Source organism: Lissotriton helveticus, chromosome 8 (genome assembly GCF_964261635.1).
Source record: "Lissotriton helveticus chromosome 8, aLisHel1.1, whole genome shotgun sequence".
Lineage (NCBI taxonomy): Eukaryota > Metazoa > Chordata > Amphibia > Caudata > Salamandridae > Lissotriton > Lissotriton helveticus.
Genome location: NC_136069.1, coordinates 486,314,435 through 486,339,230, shown reverse-complemented (window position 1 = coordinate 486,339,230; position 24,796 = coordinate 486,314,435).

The window sequence follows — 24,796 nt, the reverse complement described above, 5'->3', positions numbered from 1 at the left end:
TTAGGCGTATGGCCCGGAAAAGAGTAGCACCCACTGCCTACCAAAAATCCTTAGTGTCCTTGGTTTGACAAGAGAGTACCTAGGTTTCTCATCTCTCACCCTTCAAATCAGCTTTCCTCTTCTTTAATGCCAGCGTGCAAGCCTTCCTACAAGCATAAATTGATTCCCTATTCATGGTAGAGTGCTTCAGTTCCCTTCTCAAATTATTATTTGCGACCCTACATACCTTATTGAACCAACATTAATTGTGGTTCAATCTGTTATGTTTGGGCCTTACACTTTTAAAAAACTGCCCAGTGTTGCAATGGGTTCCGCTTCCTCTAATAAGCAGGAATTATTTGAGTCCCCACACCCAACTGCAATTTTATGCATTAGGTCTTCATATTTACGGTTCGCCGGGCCAGTCTACGCCCAGCATCTTTCATAAGTATGTGCTGCTTATAGATGCCAATGTGTGTTGGCCCGTTTACAGGGATCTTTATTAGAAGAAACAAGGGATTATGATCACTGGATATAATAGGAAGAACATCCCCTTCCACAGCAACTGTGTGCATGTTTCTTTATATGAAGATGTAATTTATTACAGAGCCTTCCCCCTTCCAGTGCATGTTGTAATGACAGATTGTGCAAGATTACTAACAGTATTCTCTAAATTGTACTTTGCCATGTAAGAAAATAAAGGGCACCCCCTGGATTCTATATCTGCCTCCACACTATACTCAGATGAAGTGGGGGGAAAAAGTCTACGTTGTTAAGGTTGGAGCAGCACCCACTTTTGCATTAAAATCTTCAGCCAATATTAAATTGAATGGTATATCCAGGCAAGCGTTCCTAATGGTTAGTTTATTCACAAAGTCAAATATCCTGCGAAGATTCTGCTTGTTGCTAGTTGAGAAATCATTATTATAAAAGTTGACTACAGCTAGACCACTTTAAATCAAAAGCCTCCATATTATCCCCCTCCATATGTAACTTCTCTCAACCAGTGGCAACTTTAAACCAGGTAACACGTCCTCCCTTAGCCCGACCAGATGGTGATAGGGAGGCTGGGAAATTATACCAAGTATACCCACCAATAAAACTTCAACCTGTGCCCAGGTCTCCTGTAAAAGAACAATGTCATAACTGTTAATAAAAGCAAGCCAATTTTCAATTGGCAGCTTAGAATCAAAACTGACAATGTTCCAACACAGTAGTTTCAGCTTCGCCTTAGGGTGATTGAGGTATTTTGACCCCTATTCCGATTTGCATGTCACCTCAACGGTGGAGTTAGAGTCACAGGTCTGAATCTACCCATCCTCAAAACAAGCAGCAAAAGCAGATTGTGAAGTATCAGCTGTCAGTTGTTGCTGCCCCCAACAGCTGTCCCAGGTTGGCCACCAAATTGAGTGAAGGGAAAATAACCATACCATGAGGGCACACACTGTCAGGTAGGTGTTCCCTTGATTTGGGTACAATCATGCTCCACACCACTGTGTCAGTGGTTATCTTCTAGACCTGTTAGGACCATAAATCTATTCTTTGATAAGAGTTGATTGTCATGATTCAATGGCTGGACTCAAACTTGTTTGCATGCAGGAAATTGATGGGAGCCAAATGTTTATAAAAGAAGCCCAAGTGTAAAATCTTTATTGTGTCAGATCATAGTGCTCCTGCCCTAACTTGGGCTGAGATTTCTCTAGCAAATGTGGACCTGCAGAATTCGATGATTATGCAGTGTCCTTGGAACTTCCTTGGCAAGGGTGCTACCCCCGCAACCCAGACAACAAAGAGAATCTCCTCATGGAGTTTTGTAATGTATTTGACTTTGAAGTGGAGGCAATGTGTCACCTTATTTGTGAGCTTAGTCATTGCCTCTGTCCCTCCAGCATTTGCTAAAACTATCACATACAGGCAAGAGGCCAGTAGGAGGTGAATCATGGGGAGGAGGGTAGGAAGAATCTTGTTGTGAGATGTAGTCGTGCGATTGCATTCTCGTGACAAGGTTGAGGTACAGGTCCTCCCCTGGCTACTGATACTGGACTAGGGCCCAGAAAGCTTCTGCTCATTTCCATTAATATGTGCCTTCTTTGTAGTGAGCCATGGGCCACTTGAATGGGGGGTGAAACTGTCCTGGGTAGCTGCCTTGTGTGTCCTGTCTCACACCCCTCGCTGTTATTATTCATTCCTTTTTCAATGGCAAAAAGTTGATCAAGGATGAGGCGCAATTTTGAAACGAGTAGGGCATTGAGCCTTTCACTAAAAGTATCCTAGAAGACCAGTTCAGGTAATTCAATACTACGTGTCATGTTAGGCTGATCCGAAATCAAAAAACTATTCGGCACACCTGCCTTAGGGTCTGAATTATTTTTCCTTTTTTAACCACTGGGTTGGATGCAGGGGATCTCAAATTAGTTCCAGACACAATATAATCCTCCCCACCTGTTGACGATCCCACTAGAGCTCTACTCGCTCCCGGACAAACATGGCCACTAACTAAGACATCAATATGGAGCTTAGGAGCCATAGATAGGGATGGATCAAGGTCCTTGGCAGAAAGGGAAAGTCGATGCTCGGCCAGTTCAATTTCCTTTGAGATGCCTTCTGCAGCCCGTACTGGAGAGCTGTCAATGACTGTGCGACCTTGGGCTTATGAGGCCACAGCGATAATTTTCTGTTTCCCCATATAGGTGATCAGTATAGGGTGTTTATCTGTAGCAAGTCCTGGTGCTTTATATTCCTCCTCAGATCAAAGTCAATTCAGATAAATCAAACATGCAGTATTATCAGAAAATACCTGAGACGTGGGATGGACAGCCAAAGCCCCTTTCTGGTGATAACGGGCAAAGACATGCCCACTCTTGGCACATGCCCGGGGGTGTTCCACACACGTCCCGTGCTGCTGGAGAGAGGCTGTGCTTTTCAGGTACCCAAAAAGTGCTGTGGTGGTCTCGAGCTTCTTCGTCCCCTTCAAGGCACTCTGGAGCTTGCAGTCCTGTTCCCGGTCTCCAGCAAAATTGTATTCCCTGTAAACACTCACTCTATTCTATCTCTAATGGATTCCTAACTGATTGTTTTGCACTGATAATTTCCTTCCTTTAGCATATCCAATCTCAATTTAGGATGCACTCATGTATCCTTTAACTCCTGTCCTTTTTTCTTCAAACCAGTAGCCTGCTAATTCTTAGACACCTGTTCCCATCTTAGCTCCAACTCTTCCATAAAGTCCTTTTCATCCTTGTTTATCTTACAAGTAAGATTCCCTTTATTATAAGGCAGGGTAGTCTCAGCACAAAGAAAGTGTCCCCATTAATTTGCTTGTGTAACCGGAGCATACAGAATCAAAGCCCTAAACATAGGTAATTTGTGTATGGGCTTGTCAACATTTGAAAAGTGATAACCTAAGGCACCTTGTCAATAAAAAAAACTAGTAATAATGCTGCGAGTTACATTGTATGTTCGTTAGAAAATGGCAATAGTGTTATGTGGCTGTATAGGCCTGGGACGATGGACATCATCATTTTACATGTTCACGTTTAAAGTTGACATCTTTCTTGAATGGTGACTCTTGACACACATTTGCATGCATGCACATATACAATAACATTCTCTGAAAGGGATTTGCTTACATTTACACTTCTCCATTGGCATATCACCAGGGCCTTGAACATTCTATACAAGGCTTAAGTTCACTGCACAAAATGCTGATGTGTGTTATTGTCCATCCGGAGAGAGCCCATCAAGGGTGTAATCAATAATGATGGCCTGACTAAAGTTTCGGCATGGCAACATGGGTGAAGTTTATTATATAATCAACACCAATCTTTTGTTTAGGCAGGAGAACATTTCGCTGTCACTGTCAAGGTCCCTCATGCCGGAATTCTAGGCCAGCCAAATCCTGTTTACCTTCCTGAGAAGGACGAGGGACTGCTCTGCACAAGAACAGGCTCCCAGATAAAACATATCCACAAGTAACAGGCAGATTCACACCCCCTAAGCCCAGTAGTATAGGAAGCGCTAGGTAGGAGTATTGATATGATTACACATGTATGCTTTTAATTAATGTAACAGCACAGTGGTGGAATTGTTCATCTTCTTTACCATTCTAGTAATGCTGATTACTCTGTTCAGTTTCCTTATATTAATCATTGCAGCACATGTATTTTACACAGGAACCTAATGGTTCAATAAATTATTGAAATGCCAATTCAAGTATTTCATGTGTCTCCTTTTGGGCATGCATGAATTACTAATGAAAGAGACTGGCCTGTTTCCACGATTTCCTTGTGGAGTCAGAATTGTCATTTTCTGAGGTTTCACACACCCTCTGGTACCTTGTAAGGTTTAAAGGTCCAGAGGGTACACTGTGAACTACCCAGGACTAAGGTCAACATATCCTGATGATGTGTGTGGTCTCGCACAGTTTTGATGTTTATGTTGTCAAAACGCACAGTCTTACTGATAAAGTATGAACCGTACGCCAATAGCTTCTACCACTTGCACCTGATAATTGTGAATAACCATGCAAAAGCTTAAAGAAAATGTTATTTGAAAAACTATCCTCGGACCCCTGGCTGCCCAGAAGCTCTAAATCAAATGTGTGCTGCTCTACTTCATCATTCAAGTTAGGGTCTAAGCTATATTGCTCTACTATAAGTGTTGGAGCAGAAGAGGCAAGGGAAATCAAGCTTATTAACAAGCATATCATTGATAGAATTGACTGTTACTGTGACCACTATTGCTTTACAGCGCTTCTGAGAAAGGGCCAGCAAGGTTTCTAATCAAATAATTCCTATCCCGACACCTCTACTTGTCTACTGGAGTCTTGTGCCTAAAGCTAATCACCAAGTTTAGGTCAAAAGTTCAGTCATTCATAAGTGTCAATTGGCTTTAGTTCAACTAAAATCAGAATTCAGGTAAAGTCAAAATGTGGCAGTTTTGATTATGGTAGTTTCTGAAAAACAGTCTGCCAGTCATCAATTTCATGCATCAATTTCATGTATATTCAAGTCAGCTTCGCTTTCAGCAAAGTAGGTCCATTCAGGAGCTGTGCACCTTCAACTGGGTACTTTGTTTCCTCTTGTACCTCCTAACTGCTGACTTTTCACTGTCATTTTGCTCACTCGTCTCTGTTTCCTTGTTGATGACGTCTGGAAATGTGTTCTTCATACACAGGAATTCTCTCGCCTTGCTTTGGCCACCCTTTGTTTCTTGACTCCCCCTCTGGTCACACCACTTGTAACTTCTCGAAGCTCAAAGCTGCGCTACAGCTCCTTCAGTATGGGTCACTGTGGTTACTTGTGACTCATGCACCACAGGCCCTTGACAGCGTCCATGCCATTTGGGATCCAGGCACAACTTCCTCATGTGCTTCTTCACCAAGATTCAATCACCAGGCCTGAGGTCATGGCACTGCTCCTGCCTTGGATTTAGAGTGGCCACTTCAACCTGATTAGAAAGACAACACACCACATCAGCCAGGGCGTTGCAGTAGTACAAACCATGCCATCTGTAATATTTACAAGTGCAATCGCAGGCAGAGAAGGGAATCTCATTGCTCTACCCATGAAAATGTCATGGTGAGACGTTCCTGTCCTCTGATCCAGAATGCTTTTCAGACTCATCAACACCAATGGAAAGGCATCTGGCCATTTTAGACACATGGATGCTCACACATCTCAGGAGGACAGGATTTCTACATCCCATTAATATGTTCCACAATGCCTGAAGCCTCAGGGTGGGTACTACTGTGAAACTTCGGATCCACCTGCAATGCTGCACAGAAAAGCTTCATCAGTTTATTCTTGAAGTGGCTGCTTCAATCTTGATTCAACAGAAACCGGGATCCAATACAGAGGGATTAACTCTCTCAGCAACAACTTGGACATAGTAAAACTGTCATTCCTCATAGTAGGTTTTGCCTTCATGCAATGGCAGAAGAGACAAGCCACCACCAAAATGTAACAGAGCCCATTACAGACAGCATATCAACAAAATCAAGCGGCATAGTATTAAAAGGACCACCTAATCTTCCTATATGACTGGATAGGACTGGGGTTCACCTGCCTACCTTCAACTGTTGGCACGTAACACACATGTGACATAGCGAGCTACAATCAAAAAGAACCTAGAATTGAACCAATATATTCATAAGAGATGAACCATAGTGTTTCAACCTACATGGATATCACCATGAAAAGAAATGTGCCATTGTAGGCAACGCTGAATAAGGCAACACAGGACAACAATCTACAGAAATCTAGATTTCATGCTCATTATTAGTACATGTTGCTCTGCACCGCCTCTCCTGATCACATTTTGATGCCTCTTCCTTCAATCTCTTGGCCTCTTCCCACGTATCAGCAAAGATGAGCAAAAGATGTAAGAAAGTGTCATGTTACGATTCACATGAAAATTCCCCCATTGAAAATACTGGACTCAAGAGCACAATATCTAGTGTCTCATACCTAATCCTTGCTGTTACAAAATAGTTTCTGCTTTTGGGTGATGCACACTTCAGCCAGCTTCTGTAACACATTAAGGAGTTCCATGACTTAACACCCATTATGGAAAGGGGAGCCAGATTGGGTCAGGAAATCATTCTGGGACCACAACTGTCTGAAGTGAAGGATGAAAATCAAACGCTTACCGACTGTTATTGTAGATTGTGACTCTTAAATTGTCACAGCCACAGCAGGCTCTAGTAAGAGCAATCACTTTGGCCACCAGTGCAGAGGTTACATTGCACAAAAAGGAGGCTAACACTACACTTTCTAAGGTGCAAATGGCATAGGCTGCATTAAAAATACCTTCGCCATCTGTCAAGCAAGAGCTGTCAAAAAACAGCATGTAATCAGGCTCTTCTGAAGGGGCAAATCGAAAGACCGGATCTTGGTTTGATACACAACTCAGTAACATCTAAACAGCCGTGGTCTACCCCATCATCATTTTTTACAACAATAGGCAATAGTAACAGTGTAGCAGGATTAGAACATGAAAATCGTTTCACTTTGATGTTTTCAACTGCAGGAATGATTTGCTCATACTTGGTAAGTCAACTATTAGTTGTGTGCTGAGTCGGAGTATGAGTTAACACGATCTCCACAGAGTGGGGCACCATCACTTTAAGGGGATATACCATCACATGCCTTCACATTGTTGAATGCTTACACCAACTCAGGCCACCTCCTTTAGGCAACCCTGAAATGCTGGAGCTATTGGGTCAAGAGTGGTTGAAACTAAGTAACAGGGTGTTTTGAGATTGACAGGGAGCAAGTCCCTTCCCTTTCCCTTTTAGAAGAATGAAGGATATAAGGCTTCTCATAGTCTGGCATTCTTGAAGACAGGTGTGGTAGAGACATTCTCTCAGAGGAATGCCTTTTCACAATTGTTGTCCCATGGTAGCGCATCTGACAGGTCTTTTTGTGTAGGTCTCTGTAAAGGCATGGCCACTAGGGAAAAGTTGGTATCCACTGACAACAGTAGCCCACCATTCCCAGGAACATCCTGACTTCTCTCTGCATTTTAGGAAGGTTAATCTGCAAGATGGCAGAAATTCTTTCTTTAGATAATTTCTTGCTCTTTTTTCAATGTGTTGTCCTAGCTACAGAACTTCTTTCTGGCAGTACTGTAGCTGGCAAGAGACTCTTTATGTCCGTATTTGGCTAGGTGATTTGAAGATGTTATGGTATCTTACCTTCATGCTTCTTGCGTTGTCAATGTCACTAACAGGTTGTCTATGTATGGCATCAGGACTGTGTTACACAGGAATGTTAGGGTTTCAAGATCTGATTAAAGTTTGAGGGGCTCTCTGTATACCCTTAATGAACTTGGCGCAATGCCAGAACTCTGGTTCAGATCCCGAATGTGAAAAGGAATTGGCTTTATTTGTGCAAGGCAATGGAAAACAACACTTGCCACAAGTCGTTGACTGTTACCCACTCAGCGTCACAAGGGACCTGAAACCGTATTATAGCTAGACTTGGTACCACACAACAAGATGAGATGACAATATTATTAATGTTTTGTAGGTCTTGAACTACTTGCAACTTTTTATTCGATTTCTGTATCCCCATGATCGGATAATTGCTAGGACTTCCTAAGAAATGCCCACCTCTAACTTAGATTCAACACCAGGGTATTCCAGCCACAGCCTCTGGCAAGAGGTAACACTAGGGATTATGGGGAAATGCAGCATTCTCTTTTGGGGGTTATTTTTACATGTTCCACACCCTTGACCAGGCCAATATCCTTTCCAGTACAACCTCAGACTTCCGTCTTTTCAAAATCCTTTAAGTCAGGTGGCAAATCTTCCCTTGTCAGAACAAGAAAAAACCTCATCCAACAACAAGTTTCTAAATGGTTAATTTAAAATTCGATCTTCATCATGTATTTGAAGCTAACCCCTATTTGAAGTACAATAGATCATACAATTAAGACTGCACAAAAGGTCTCTGCCTTAGAGACTCACAAGACTTGAAACACAGACTACAAACTTATAGTCTTCTTTAAAGGGGCCAATATACACAGGGACTTCAACTGAAACAGGATTTATTATCTGCTTATTGGCAACACCTACAACTTGGATTTGTTTGCCTAATAGGAGTAAGTTTGGGACTAATACTGTACGTGCAGTAGAAGGATAGCATTAGTGTCGTTGAGAAAGGACACGGTTGGCCGTTCACTTCTCCTTCCACATATGGACCACTCTGGTCTACCTCTAAGGTTTTGCCACATACACAATTCTCCTCCCCACTCAGGCAACATAATTGTGATTGATCTGAACTAGGTCTTGTAAGGAGTTGAAGACCTGGAACTATTGAAAAGTATCTTAACTCCGGAAGGGATTTTGTGGGGCATTTGAGTCAAAGAGTGTTCAGATTATGCTGCATTAAAGGGCTTGGGGTATGTTAGGGGGTCTTTGCATTTGCACAATTTGAGCTGGCATAACATTCATGTTAGACCCTTGGCCATCAAATTGTACTCGGCCCAATTTATTACAATAGTGACACTGCTTCATTTTCTTCAGCATAGCTATATTCATTCCAAAATTCATGTCTACAGGCATCTCCCGTCCCCTACCAAGTGAGGCATCATTCTAACCCTACATCATCTGACCACCACTTTGATATCTAACTCCCTGCATTCCATTTCCACCTCTAGCACCATCATCAGAATTTGCAAGTACGGACAATTCTGAAATCCTTTTTGGGCTAATTTCATCTGAGCCAACATGTATATCTACATAAATTTCAATGGTATGGCTTCGAATTATCACTACAATACTTTGTACACCTCAGGATTTTATCCAACAACTTAGACTGCCAGGAAATCATATTCTGCTGGAGATGTGAACAAATCTATAGGCACAAACCAAGAACATAATGGGACACAACATTTCTGAGAGCCCCCATTGAGGATTTTCGACTCCACTATACTAACAAAAAAGGTGCATGTGCCTTTTCTAATAAGCATGCACTGACTCTTTAGACTCTTGTGTGTCACTAGAGGTCTTCATCGAATCAATCTATTTCTTGTGACCCCAAGTTGTCATAAAGAAAATCACTTGAAGATACTTCTCCAGAACTACAGGAGACAGAGCATTTGTCACATCATTTCTTGGCAGTTCTGCAGTTGGTCATTGTGTAGCTACCTTACACTCAGCCCACAAATCACTGGAAATGACAATGTCAAAGAAAGTATTCTGATATTTCCAAAGTACCTATGACATTTATACAAACCTGTCAAGGTGTGTCCCGCTGATTGTAAATCAATCTTGGAAATTGATTTGCAAACATAAAAAGATCACAAGCAAATGCACGTAAGCTCCTCCATGTACTTCCTTCAATGGATAAACTAACTGCTCTTCGTCGTCGACTTTCTTTTTCTTCTTTTACTGAGCCCATCTATCTCTGAACGTAAGTTCAGAGATAGATGGCACTGATTAGTTCTCTTAGCTAAATTTTACCCAAGGAGTTTGCATGTCCTTGAGTGCGTCTTCTGTCATAAACTTTCGCCTTAGGGTCATTCTTTTAGAAAGGTTCATCCCAAACTCTGTAGCTACCACTTCAAGGGCCTCATGTGTCACACAAGCATGTCTAGTGGCTTCTTTACTCAAATATAAAAGTTCTGCTTCATTGTATCCATCTATAAATCCCAAAGCAAGAGTTCCCTTAATGATTTCTTCCAATTCTACCTTCACCCTTATAACATCTAGCACTCTTAGCGGTGCATCAGTCTCTGATGACCAGTCCACGAAGCTGTTGAATTTTGTAGTCGCCAAGCTCAAACAACAGTTGCTCCTGTTTGAGGCATGGCTCTCATTTCTGCAAAGGTAGCAATCCCAGACACAACAGTGGTGCTGGTGGTAATTGTAGAGGACGCAAGGAGTTGGAACAACAGTAGCTCTATCCTGAGGCATTGGCAGTGGAGGTGATAAAGGAATTGGAAGCATTCTCTGTGGAGCTGGATGCAAAATTATCACTAGTCGTGGTTCTAGGAGTTGGGAGGGTGTCAATTGTGGAAGTAAGAATTCCAGACACTCCCCCATTGACCAGGCTCTGATTAAGGAGTGATCTACGTAACAAGCTTCACACAGTTAAAGCGTAAGTTGCCCCCTCGCGGCCATCGTACGCAAACACAACCTCAGCATAATCTCCTACGCCGACGACACCCAGCTGATCCTCTCCCTGACCCACGACCCCGCCGCCGCCAGAGCCAACCTGCACGAAGGGATGAAAGAGGTAGCCGAGTGGATGACGACCAGCCGCCTGAAACTGAACTCGGACAAGACGGAGGTCCTCATCCTGGGCTCCTCACCCTCCGCCTGGGACGACTCCTGGTGGCCTCCCGCCCTGGGCACCGCACCCAAACCGACAGACCATGCACGAAACCTGGGCTTCATCCTGGACTCCTCCCTCTCCATGACCAGGCAAGTCAACAACGTCTCCTCGGCGTGCTTCAACATCCTACGCATGCTACGGAAGATCTTCTGGTGGATCCCCACCGAGACCAGGAAGACTGTCACCCAGGCCCTCGTCACCAGCCGACTGGACTACGGCAACGCCCTCTACGCCGGTACCACCGCCAAGCTCCAGAAGAGACTCCAGCGGATCCAGAACGCCTCAGCCAGACTCATCCTCGACATCCCACGAACCAGCCACATCTCCGGACATCTGAGAGACCTTCACTGGCTCCCCGTCAACAAAAGAATCACCTTCCGCCTCCTCACCCACGCACACAAAGCCCTACACGACCAAGGCCCGAGCTACCTCAACAGCCGAGTCAACTTCTACGCTCCGAAACGCCACCTCCGATCAGCCAACCACGCCCTCGCCGCCGTCCCCCGCATCCGAAGAGCGACGACAGGAGGAAGGTCCTTCTCCTACCTGGCCGCCAAGACCTGGAACTCCCTCCCGACCGACCTGCGCCTGACCCAAGACCACCTCTCCTTCAGGAAAAAGCTGAAGACCTGGCTGTTCGAGCAGTAGCGCCCCCCCCCCCCCCCCCCCAGCGCCTTGAGACCCTATGGGTATGTAGCGCGCTCTATAAGTGCCATTGATTGATTGATTGATTGATAAGTTCCATCCAAATGATACATTCTTCAGAATCCCACCGGGCAGGAATCAATCAAAGTCCAGTGTTCTCTAGGTACTTGGTGTCGATCTCCTTCTCACAGATAATACAAGGCCAACTTCTTCTCTCATTGCGACCTTCACCAAATCGCACAATGGATATTCGCCATCTTAGTTTACCATCCCATCCATTTGCTACTCTATGACGCCAAAATGTAAGCTAGCAAAGAATAACATTTGTAAATGAGCACACAGTGATTTTAGTGTCTGAAACAGAAAAGGCGTAAAGCACAGCAAGAAGAAATAGATAGGTTATTTCAAATTTGAAGTAAAGCACCTAGGCCTAATTATGGTAAATTTCAGCTATGTTAACTGCTAAATCTAAATAGAAAACAAAACATGTGTTGAATAATAGGCCTAATTAACGAATAAATAATGTGTAAATCATGTAGGCTATGATTATGCAGGCTTTAGGTTAATTTATTATTAAGCACAAATAAGTGATGATGACACTGCTGCATCATGTTTTAGCACTAACCACCTTCTTGAGAAAAAGGGTTTCAGAACACATTTTCTCATTGACTTCTTAGACTAAGAACATGTTTTAAATTTCAAAAGTTTGTTCAGTTACATCTTTAATAACATTTTTTTCTATCAAGAGGATGTTTCCGAAATAGACTAATAAAGGAATCGTCTCCTTATCATGTGCAGTTCTTTTAATTGTTTAAATGCACTCTGTGAACTTGCTTAATGAAGTACCAGTCTGATCCTGGATGAGCTTTTTGCACGAAATCTGCTGGGTAGCTACTCTGATCAGGGCCCACATGATTGCCTGGAATACCAAAGATTATTTTTAAAGTGACAGGCTCTGTTCTCAATATCATTGTTCTAACAATCCGGTAATTAGGAGGTTTTCTTGAATCTTTATTGTAGTGAATGTAGTAACAGCCCTTGATGCAGATGAGCAGTTTTGAAAGATTCAATTCAAATATAAAAAAAAAGTTTATCTGACAATATTCAGTGTGTATACCTTTTATAATTTATGAAAACGGTATTCATGTCTCTACTCTTCAACTCAAAAGCTTGAAAAAGCAAGTGCTGAATACTGGTAAAGATTTTGAGCGATTATATTTTCATGTATTATTAACAAAGGGCAGATTGTGTTTTTACACATGTATACTCTGATGTTTTACTGTTGGTTTTAAAATAAATTCGCCATGATCTGTAGAAATGTGGTTTTCTGATATGTGTTAAGTAGACTTCAATATAGGTATAAACACCATCTTCTCCAGGATGGACGTCATCCCTGTCACTCATGCTTTCCCTTTCTGCCTAATTCTTTCCTCTAAATTCTGCAGCAAACTGTCAAGCAGAGTTGTATTGGTTTATTTGCACTATCATTGATTATTATGCTCTCAGTGATGTTGTGTAGTCCCTAGGACCCCCCAGGACCTGCACACTTTGGATGACCTAAACTGAGGGCTTGGTGTGCAGACAGACTCTGGACACTTCCACAGGATGAGTCAGCGATTAGACCAGCTAGCTCAACTGTGCCACTACCATCCCCCTGTATTCGACAGTGGTGTGTGTAGTTTCTGACAACCACTGAACTGTGGAAACAATACAGTATCTTTCGCTCAGTCACTCGTGCTTGCTTTTCCCAGAATACATAGAATGACGATTGGGACGGTTTCAATAAGTATTCTATTCTATTATTTCTATTAAAATTATTTGTACAGCGCGCTATCACCATAGGTTTCTTGGCGCTCAAAACAGTAACCGGTGACCTAGGGAGGGGAGTTAGTCGAAAGCAGCTTGAAAAAGCAAAGTTTTTAAAGATTTTCGAAACAGCTCATATTTAGGGCAGAAACGGAGAAAAGGCGGCAAGGAGTTCCAGGTCGATGGGGCCAAGACCGAAAAACTCAGACCACCATGTTTTTTCCTTTTAAATCGGGGGACATCCAGAAGGTTGAGTGACGCAGAGCGGAGAGCTCGAGAAGGGATGTGACGAGACAGAGTAGAGGATATGAACAGAGGGGCTGCGTTCGAAAGTGCCTTGAAGGTGGTGCAAGCCAGTTTGAAAGTGCAGCGCTTCGAGACGGGGAGCCAGTGAAGAGTACGGAGAAGGGGGGTGACATGTTCATATTTGGGCAGACAGAAAATCAACCGGGCGGCCTGATTCTGCACCAGCTGAAGTCGGTGGAGGTGACAAGCGGGGATTCCAGCATACAGACTATTAGCATAGTCAAGCCTGGAAGTTATGAGCGCGATGACAACTTGAATTAATGCTTCTTTAGTAAGGAAACGACTGATCTTGCGAATTCGCCTGAGGTGAAAAAAACAGGCAGATGTCACCGCGTTAATGTGCGGCTTCATGGAAAGATCATCGGAGATGATCACCCCCAGGCTTTTGACAGAGCTCACCGGAGTGGGTGCTAACCCCAAAGTGGTGGGCCAGAAGGTGGCATTCCAAGGATGCGAGGGTCCTCCTACCAGGACAAGCTCTGTTTTTGTAGGATTTAATTTTAAATGACTATGATACATCCACTCCGCAATGGACAACATAGTGGACTGAAAATCGATGCGGGAAGACGGATGAGAAGTGATGGGGAAAATTAACTGAAGGTCGTCAGCATAATTAAGGATTGTGACTGGGGCGTTTCGAAGGGAGGCTAAAAGTGGCTGGAGATACAAATTAAACAGGAGAGGGGAAAGTGCAGAACCCTGGGGTACACCACAAGGAAGGGAAGTGTAAGGAGCAGAAAAAGTGGAAAGATGAACAGATTGAGAACGCTGATGAAGGAAAGATCTGAGCCAGTCAAGGGCCACTCCCTGAATGCCAGCGTTATGGACACGGTCGATCAAAATAGTATGATCGAACGTGTCGAATGCCGCTGAGAGATCCAGTAGGACAAGGGCTTGAGAGATGTTGTTATCAGCACCCTTCCTGAGGGTGTCCATGACTGCTACTATGACCGCCTCGGTGGAGTGGAGGGGTCTAAATCCTGCTTGTTGAGGATCCAAGAAAGAGGATTTCTCTACAAACGAGCTCAAGCAGCGGGTGACATAAGTCTCCAGGATCTTTCCTAAATATGGGAGGAGGGAGATGGGTCTGTAATTACTGAGTATTTATTGGTCAAGCGTCAGTTTAGTTTGAAACATGTTAGCTGCAACAAGCAAAAGACAGGAGCAGACAAATGTGATCGCTAGTACCAATATGGTAAATAGTAGATACATTTCGACCATAGTGCTAACAAGATTAATAAAAGCATATTATATAAAACAGTAGCATTGGTGTACTCCTACGATGCGTAGCCTAGCTAACTGTGCCGAGCCTAGATGTGTAGGTGAAGCATGTATGTGTAAGTGCTAGGATAAGTTCTAATGGAACCTAATGGAGCCAAGAATTCCCCGGGGAAGTATTAACCCCTCACCTGATGGTTCTGAATGAAGGACCCCGTCTCTGCGTAGAGGATGGCACCCCGCAAGGGATGTAAGGTCTCTGCCTGTGGAAGGATCAGCCTGCCGAGTCTTGGTCCAGCCTGGAAGGAATTCTCCTCTACCTAGTAAGGGGGAGTGAGGGTCTTTTATACTAAAGTGGTCACTCTGGTGTTTTTCTAGAATCAATATGTTTTGAAAATATTCTCTAATCCCCTGCTAATCCTTTTCTAAACAAACATGATCACGCACGGCCATGGATGAAAAAAGTGGTGACCCTTGTACAGAACAAATCTACTGTGCTTGGGGACATATTTTAGTATGTCAGGTACAAGGGTTAAGATATGGTACTAAGAGCCTGATGTCGAAGAGATAAAAGTAAGCTACTAGGTAAAAGGTCACCTGTGTAAGACCGTTATGTAGAGTGGATGGGACACAATGTATGTATGTATTCGATGATGGGACTAACCTAAGGGACATGACAGTGACCTTTCTCCAGCTCAGTCACAACCTGCAATCTTAATTTTAAGGTCCTTCCGCTACTTCACTGTGCCCTATTCATTCATGCAACCTACACTCTTAATACTGATGTTTAATAATGAAAAATTAATGCAATTGCCATGTAGAAATAACGTGTAGGCCTAAAACGAAAAGTCACTATTTAAAAGGCAAATGGGAATACTAGACTTCCACAGCTACATATGTCAAGTTGGAAATGCTTCTGAATGCAATTTTTCTTTTCCTTTCTACTGACCTAAGGTCAATGTGAGGATCCTGGTGTACTATATGATATCGCTGTGGGGCCTTATCATAGAGTACACTCACAAATACCTTCAAGGGTCCAGTCTGTATAATTTACTCGACCTGTGCTTAACCCTAGGTAGCTGGGGCTGCAAGAAGAAAGGCTTGGCAAAGGAACTTAGTGTAAAGTATTAACAGCACCACACAATAGAATAAGAAAATCGCACACCAATAAAAAGACACAACACCAATATATAGAAATAGAGTGTATTTTTATGACTGTTTAGAGATCATGATAAATAAAATTTGCTAAAGGGTTCCGTAGATATAGATTTTAGCACTTTTAAATTCAATTGCAAACAAGCACTGGCAAATGTAAAGTTTGAAAACTGTAGAAAGGTTTGGAAAAGTTAGTACGAGTGTTCTGGCCCAGCTTGGGCTACCAAATCTGGCAAGGACAAGGTCTAGGGGGCCTGAATGGATATTTTAAAGTAAGATTTCAACTTTATAGAACAACCCCGATAGAAGTCAATGGAGCAGTTCTGATGCTGAGGGATGCAGGCAAAGATGCTCAAAAGGGTGCTCTAGTTGTGGTGGGGTCGACAGGGGTGTCTCGTGGTGGTTCCTCGGACCACAAGTGATGTGGGGCAACCTTGGCCATGGAGCTCAAGGTCCCTCAAAGTCCTTTACATTGCAGTAGTCTGACAACCAATGCTGCACTACTGTTGACATTGCACCGCAGTTGGATGCAAAACTTTTGGTGGGGGCTTGTTTTCCTTGAGTCCGACAAATCTGACTTTGAACAGCACTCCTGGGTCTGCCAGGCTCGGATGCAGATTTTGTCTATCTCGGATTTTCTTTTTGTCGTGCCCGGTGACTGGTAGCAGCAAATCTTCTGTTGGAACTAGCACTCTGTCGGTTTTGGCTCTTTATGCTTGCTCTTTTGTTCCTTGAGCTGGTTCCAGGGGATCAGCATCCTGATCCTTGGAGTCAATGGTCATGGCCAAACTGGGAAATTAAAGTTTCCTGGTTGCAGGAGCCAAAGGCACAGTCCCAATCTTGAAAGCCCAAAAGTGCAGCAGGTGCGGTTCTGTCGAAGGTGCAGCCTCTCTTTGTGTAGTTCAGAGGCATAAGGGCAATCCTTCTTCGGTAATCTCTTATTCTGCAATGTGAACTAACAGGTAGGGTGCCAGGGGTTCCATATTTATTCCAGAAAAAAGCCCCAAGGGGACAATGCAGACACTAGCCAATGGGCTACGAGGTCCCCTCCTCTCTTGTGGCAAGGTTCCTATATTGTGGGCCCCTTGGGTATCCAAAAGTACCCCATTATTTCCCTTTTCAAGATGGCATGAACCTTGCTTGATCACGAGGAGAAGAGTAGCCTGCCCTAGAGGGGTCACTACCAGTGGGCTGCACACCCATGGGAATACCGGTACGGTAACTGGTTTATCTCTCCTGGCCTTGCATCCTAATTGTTTGCAGGAACAAAAGGCATCCTGCTCAGCTCAGGGATGTTTTTAAACAGTAGACTTCAAAGGCGACTTCACCTTTGAAGCCTGCCATGTGGGCTAACACCTTGAGTGGCCATCCTGGGAGAGGAGGTAACACCTCGCTCTGCGGCAACAGCCTTTGTTCCCCAAAAGTCAAAATTCCATGTATGTGTCATAGCCTTTTTGAGGTTACAACTTTCTAACAGTGGCCATCAGGTCAGATTTAATGTCCCAATTTATTTGATACCATACTTGACTTTGTTAGGTGGCCCTATTCAGTAGTTAGATGGGTTGGAGTGCCAACCCTTTAACCCTGTGTTTGCAATGGGGCTCTTAACCATCTCCAGCAAAACAACAATTTGGAAGTGCTGCTCTTAAAACATATTAAAACATGTGTCTTACTTAATATTATATGTCTCCCTGTAATTTTGCCCGATAGATATGCCTTCTTAAGGGGTCACTGACATAAATTACTTAAGGGGAGTTGTCCCTTTGCCATTAAGTGTAATGGCAAAATGGAGTTAGCAGTGTGACACACTGCCCTGTCGGTCTGCAATAGCAGGGTAGGGTCCATTTTCACCTCTCTCACATGCAGGATGGCCCAAACAGTGCTGCAGTCCTGTGTGAACACTATGCCTTACATGCCCTGGCTACCCTAGGTAACATACACTAGGGACTTATAGGTGAGTCAGTACTTGACAATTGGGTGTATCCAATTAAACATAACTTAATTATAGGGTTAAACACTGGCACTGAGGTCTGGTTGGCAGGCCTCAGTGCACTCTCAGAATTGAAAAAAAGCAGCATCAGTCCAAAAAGTGGGGGTGAACATGTAAAAAGATGCATTTCCTTACAGTCAATAATCTTAATGGTGTGAAGATATGAAGAGTTCAGTGAAACAAATGTGCTAACCCAACATGACTTAGTAGAGAAAAAGTCAGTTATTGACCTTCCCATAGAGATATATTCATAGACTACTATAGTGTAATAAACTATGTAGCTTAAAGTTTATATAAATGTTTCTTCATGGATACATTTGGCAAGTTACAATGTGTGAGAAAGTGATTTAAGTTGTGGAATGACAGACCTCACCGTAAACTGTTTTGCTTTGCACATTAGGAACCAGTGGAAATCAAAGTACAACTTGTACAATGTTGTCAATAATGATACATATAACACTTAATACCTGTACGTCTTTGTATTGAGAGGATGGTGGACTGCTGCAACATTTGTTTTAGTCGTAGATATCAAAAAGTCATATTAGTGCATGTTCCTAATCTAGAAGAGAGCTTCTTTTTCCTTTGCAGACTCAGAAGCTCTGTGATCTGAGCAGCCCCATTCATTTCCCCTTGGTCAGAACCTATGCTATATTTCTGAGACGCCACTGAATTTCCTGAACTTCTCTTTATGAGAAGTGCTATTTGAATTGCTTAAAGCCTTATGCTTTCACTTCTCGATTTGGAACTCTTTATGTGTTCTAAAACATACTTTTCTTTCATTTTTTACACTTAGAATATGGATTTGCTCATATAGAATGCACTTTATGCAATTGTTATGTATTGTATTCCTGATTAACTGATTACTTTTTGATGACCAATTAATACATTTTTAAGAATGTAATAAAACCCTACCAAAATCTCATAATTATCAATAATTTGTAATTAATTGTGATGCGTGATTTTGATGTTGATTTGCGGCTTCTGGTTAATTCTTTACCTATGTCCATGGTCCGGAGCCCAAGGGCCTAGTAAGAGCAGGTACTGTATGTTCGGGTCGGCTGAGACATAAAGTCTGAATCGTAAACCAAATATTTATTAAGGTCCTATGATCCATCAATATATCTAGTTTGTTCCTGTATCTCCCGAGGCCATTAGCATTAAGTGTGTTGAATAGTTATTGATGTAGTGGGATAATGCTTAAGTGTAAAGGCAATATGACATTTACTTTTCATGTGTTATGATTTGCTAATGAAATGATCATTTGCTCACACCACTGTAATTCTGCAGTGTCTGTAATTTCATTAGCAAAACTATTTATAACAACCCTTTATTTTAGTGTGAGACAGGAGACTTTCCTTTTCTACTAGGAATGCTGTCGGTTAATCTAATTCTTTTTTTGCTGACTTGGGACTTAGAATAATTTCCTTTTTGGCATTTCTCGCTATTGCCCTGCCATTCAGAGCCTTTATGGCATTAACTCTGTATAGCTTCACTTTTTAATTTTGTAATATAACCCTTCAACTTTCCTAGTGATATAAAACTCAATTATTGAGTGGGCCCATATACTTAATATCTTGTGTTTGCTGAATTTTGATGTATTGGGAGGAGCCTTAACGTGGGGACACATTGGGCTTTTGGGTGAGATAGAATTTTGTGTGTCTAGAATTTTGTGGTACACTGTGCCCACAATAATATCATCAACGCGCCCATCAACACAGCCACCGTTCCAAGCACATGGAAGCACCCAGAGGTCAAAGCTCTCCTGAAGAAATTTTCAGTCGACCCCAATGAACTCATCTCGTCAGCTCACCAAACATCTGGAAGAAAATCGCCTGCTCAATGCCTCCCAAACTGGCTTCCGACCCAACCACAGCTCCAAGACCGCCCTAATTCCCACATCTGATGACATCATACACCTCCTCGGCGCTGGAGGGAGGGCAACCCTAATCCTCTTTGACTTCTCAAGAGCTTTGAACACCATATCCCACCACACCCTCATCACCAGACTCCACCATATCGGCATTCACTGTAACACCCTCAAATGGATCGTCTTCTTCCTTACCGGATTCACACAGAGGATCCGGCTTCGACCCTTCACCTCCAAACCCAAGAGTATCTTCTACAGCATTCTCCAAGGCTCCTCCCTCATCCACAGCCTCTTCAACACCTACATGACACCACTAGTCAACATCGTCTGCACTCATGGACTCAGCATAATTTCATATGCTGACAACACCCTCCCGGAATATCCAGCAACCACCAGATTCAACTTACGCAATGCCATGACCAGCGTCGCCAACTGGATAAGATACTACTGCCTGAAGCTGAACACAGACAAGACGGAAGTGCTCATCTTCAGAAAGAACACCTCATCCTGGGACAACACCTGGTGGCCCACTGCACTGGGACCACTGCCGACCCCCACTGCCCACCCCAGCAACTTAAGCATCATCCTAGACAACAAACTCACCTTGAATCAACAGGTCAACGCAGTAGCATCATTTTGCTTCAACGCCCTCTGCATGCTCTGAAAGATCTACAGATGAATCCCCATCAACACCAGGAAAACAGTCCCTCAAGTCCTCATCTCCAGCCAACTAGACTACGGAAATGCACTCTTTGCCGGCACCACATCACAGCTCTTCAAACGACTCCAGACCATACTGAACACGGCAGCCAGACTGGTCCTCAATTGTCCCAAACAAACCATCATCACCTCCCACCTCAGAAGTCTCCACTGGCTCCCCGTCCAGAAGAGAAGCCAGTTCATGCTGCCGACCCATGCCTTCAAAGCTTTCCATTACCACCCCCTTTTGCACCGCTTTTGGCTGCCATAAGTGTGGCAGGGTATGCTCAGGCGTGAGTCCCTTGCTCACTTTGCCACTGGATTCAAGCAAGCCGGGCTGAAGACGGCTGTAATGCCAGAAACCGGTCCCCGGAAGCTTGTTTCCGGTCCAGGGAAGGCATGGCTTGGCAGTTCGGGCTGGACTGTTCCCATGAGGCACAGGGTCAGACTGATTTGCATATAGCCATGTCTGAACTTGGGTGGCAGAGTGGGCTAAAGAACGGTGATGGATTTAACCCAGATCTTTTGACTAGGTGTGAGTGTTTGATTGGTTCAGATGCTCCGTCCATTACCACCCCCTTTTGTACCACTTTTGGCCACCATAAGTGTGGCAAGGTATGCTCAGACGTGAGTCCCTTGCTCACTTTGCCACTGGATTCAAGCAAGCCGGGCTGAAGACGGCTGTAATGCCAGAAACCGGTCCCCGGAAGCTTGTTTCCGGTCCAGGGAAGGCATGGCTTGGCAGTTCGGGCTGGACTGTTCCCATGAGGCATAGGGTCAGACTAATTTGCAGATAGCCATGTCTGAACTGGGGTGGCAGAGTGGGCATAAGAACGGTGATGGATTAAACCCACATCTTTTGACTGGGTGTGAGTGTTTGAATGGTTCAGATGCTCCGTCTATTACCACCCCCTTTTGTACCACTTTTGGCCGCCATAAGTGTGGCAGGGTATGCTCAGACATGAGTCCCTTGCTCACTTTGCCACTGGATTCAAGCCAGCCGGGCTGAAGACGGCTGTAATGCCAGAAACCGGTCCCCGGAAGCTTGTTTCTGGTCCAGGGAAGGCATGGCTTGGCAGTTCGGGCTGGACTGTTCCCATGAGGCACAGGGTCAGACTGATTTGCATATAGCCATGTCTGAACTGGGGTGGCAGAGTGGGCATAAGAACGGTGATGGATTAAACCCAGATCTTTTGACTGGGCGTGAGTGTTTGATTGGTTCAGATGCTCCGTCCATTACCACCCCCTTTTGTACCGCTTTTGGCCGCCATAAGTGTGGCAGGGTATGCTCAGACGTGAGTCCCTTGCTCACTTTGCCACTGGATTCAAGCAAGCCGGGCTGAAGACGGCTGCAATGCCAGAAACCTGTCCCTGGAAGCTTGTTTCTGGTCCAGGGAAGGCATGGTTTGGCAGTTCGTGCTGGACTGTTCCCATGAGGCACAGGGTCAGACTGATTTGTATATAGCCATGTCTGAACTGAGGTGGCAGAGTAGGCTAAAGAACGGTGATGGATTAAACCCAGATCTTTTGACTGGGTGTGAGTGTTTGATTGGTTCAGATGCTCCGTCCATTACCACCCCCTTTTGTACCGCTTTTGGCCGCCATAAGTGTGGCAGGGTATGCTCAGACGTGAGTCCCTTGCTCACTTTGCCACTGGATTCAAGCAAGCCGGGCTGAAGACGGCTGCAATGCCAGAAACCGGTCCCTGGAAGCTTGTTTCTGGTCCAGGGAAGGCATGGCTTGGCAGTTCGTGCTGGACGGTTCCCATGAGGCACAGGGTCAGACTGATTTGCATATAGCCATGTCTGAACTGCGGTTGCAGAGTGGGCTAAAGAACGATGATGGATTAAACCCAGATCTTTGGACTGGGTGTGAGTGTTTGATTGATTCAGATGCTCAGTCCATTACCACCCCCTTTTGTACCGCTTTTGGCCGCCATAAGTGTGGCAGGGTATGCTCAGACGTGAGTCCCTTGCTAACTTTGCCACTGGATTCAAGCATGCCGGGCTGAAGACGGCTGTAATGCCAGAAACCGGTCCCCGGAAGCTTGTTTCCGGTCCAGGGAAGGCATGGCTTGGCAGTTCAGGCTGGACTGTTCCCATGAGGCACAAGGTCAGACTGATTTGCATATAGCCATGTCTGAACTGGGGTGGCCGAGTGGGCTAAAGAACGGTGATGGATTAAACCCAAATCTTTTGACTGGGTGTGAGTGTTTGATTGTTTCAGATGCTCCGTCCATTACCACCCCCTTTTGTACCTCTTTTTGCCGCCATAAGTGTGGCAGGGTATGCTCAGACGTGAGTCCCTTGCTCACTTTGCCACTGGATTCAAGCATGCCGGGCTGAAGACGGCTGTAATGCCAGAAACCGGTCCCCGGAAGCTTGTTTCCGGTCCAGGGAAGGCATGGCTTGGCAGTTCAGGCTGGACTGTTCCCATGAGGCACAGGGTCAGACTGATTTGCATATAGCCATGTCTGAACTGGGGTGGCCGAGTGGGCTAAAGAACGGTGATGGATTAAACCCAGATCTTTTAACTGGGTGTGAGTGTTTGATTGGTTCAGATGCTCCGTCCATTACCACCCCCTTTTGTACCGCTTCAAAGCCCTCCACAGCATCGGACCAACCTACATCACCCACCACCTGATTTTCCACCATCCCTCCAGACATCTCTGCTGCGCACGCTCATGCGCGTACGCCATAATTGCAGTGGAGGTCGTTCTTTCTCCTACCTTGCCACCAAGTCCTGGAACAAACTCTTCCGCCACACTGCTCCCTCACTCACCAACATCCGAAAAGGGCTCAAGACCTGGCTCTTCGACTAATGGCCCTTGGGACCCCAGCTCCTGGATTGCACCAAGGGAGATAACACGTGCTTTACAAATACTGTTTGATTAATTGATTCCCAGTCCTCTTGATTTTATTGTCACAGAGCCATGAGTTAAATTGACATCTGACTGTCTATTTGGAAATGTTGTGGTGAACTTCTCTTAAAATCTGGACAAAAAGAGTAAAAACACTGATATGGGCAAGTTCCTGTGGGGTGTAGAGTTCAGTGTGCTCTCCCTTACCATGCCATGTCAATATCTTATTTAGTTAGTGTTGAATTCCTTGATTGAAATCAAATGTTGCTGTCTCAGCTTAATCCTAAATGACAGAACTCAATCAGCTCCTTAGAGAAAATTTTTGAGAGGAATACGTCCTGCCTTTTTCTCATGTACTTCTTCACCAAGGACACTAGTCAACCTATTGCTAATATATTGTTGATTACTTTATTGTCAATATTTATCACTGATAAGTGAAGATATGACTAACATTCCTGCAGGTCTTTCTCTTTGGGAGTTGAAGGATAGGAGTGATTATTGTACAGACCAATAACTTGACAATAGTCACGGATCCATGGTAGGCAGCTTACAATTCCATAAGCAAGCTATATCCAACTGGAGTTTTATCTTGACTAAGAAATGTCCATATCTCCCTGGAACTTCGCCTTACCCATAGGTGAATTTAGCACATTATGAACGTTTTTTTTTTTTTATGGGTCTCTGACACAGCTAGTGATCCCTTATCTAACCAAGAAGCACTCTGTTTGCTGAGGATGTTAAGACCTGCAGTACATCTTAAGTATATCATTAATCCGATGCTGGACAAACAAAATTGGCCCATTAGCAAACGCTACCTGAACTCTCACCTATGCCCATAACTCTAATGGCCAGCTATGCCTAGGGAACCCCGCCTCATTGCCCTAATTGTGTTAATTATTTATGGAGACAGTGAAGTCATATTTTACCAGTGGATTGTATGCTTCAGATAATCCATCGAGCTTCTGGGCAAGCTCCCCTTCCAGAGTGCAGTCAGTTTTACACTCTCATACCAAGTCCATAACCTCTCACTCCAACCTCCATAACCTATCTATTTTTTGCTTCCTGATCCCAAACGTAATGGACAATTATGCTCTCCAGATATTGACCTTGAAACCCTCTATCATGAATTTCAGGCTGCAGATCAACCCTTGATAGATACAGAGTTATCATTCATCACAGAATGCCATGCCTGAGAGAACTCTGACCTGCAAACACCAATGCGACCAACAAGGTTACATGTGACCAACAAAGGCGTATGGAGGGAAAGAGAGCAGTATGTATACTTTAAGTATACTTGGTTACCTAGGCTCAGAATTGCCCAAAGCCGTATTTCAAGTCGTAAAAAGTCTATCAGATCCCAGTAATCTATCTCCCTCGATACCCCTGTCTCAACCATAATGTGATGAATTAGTGTGGCTTTTTGTGAAAAA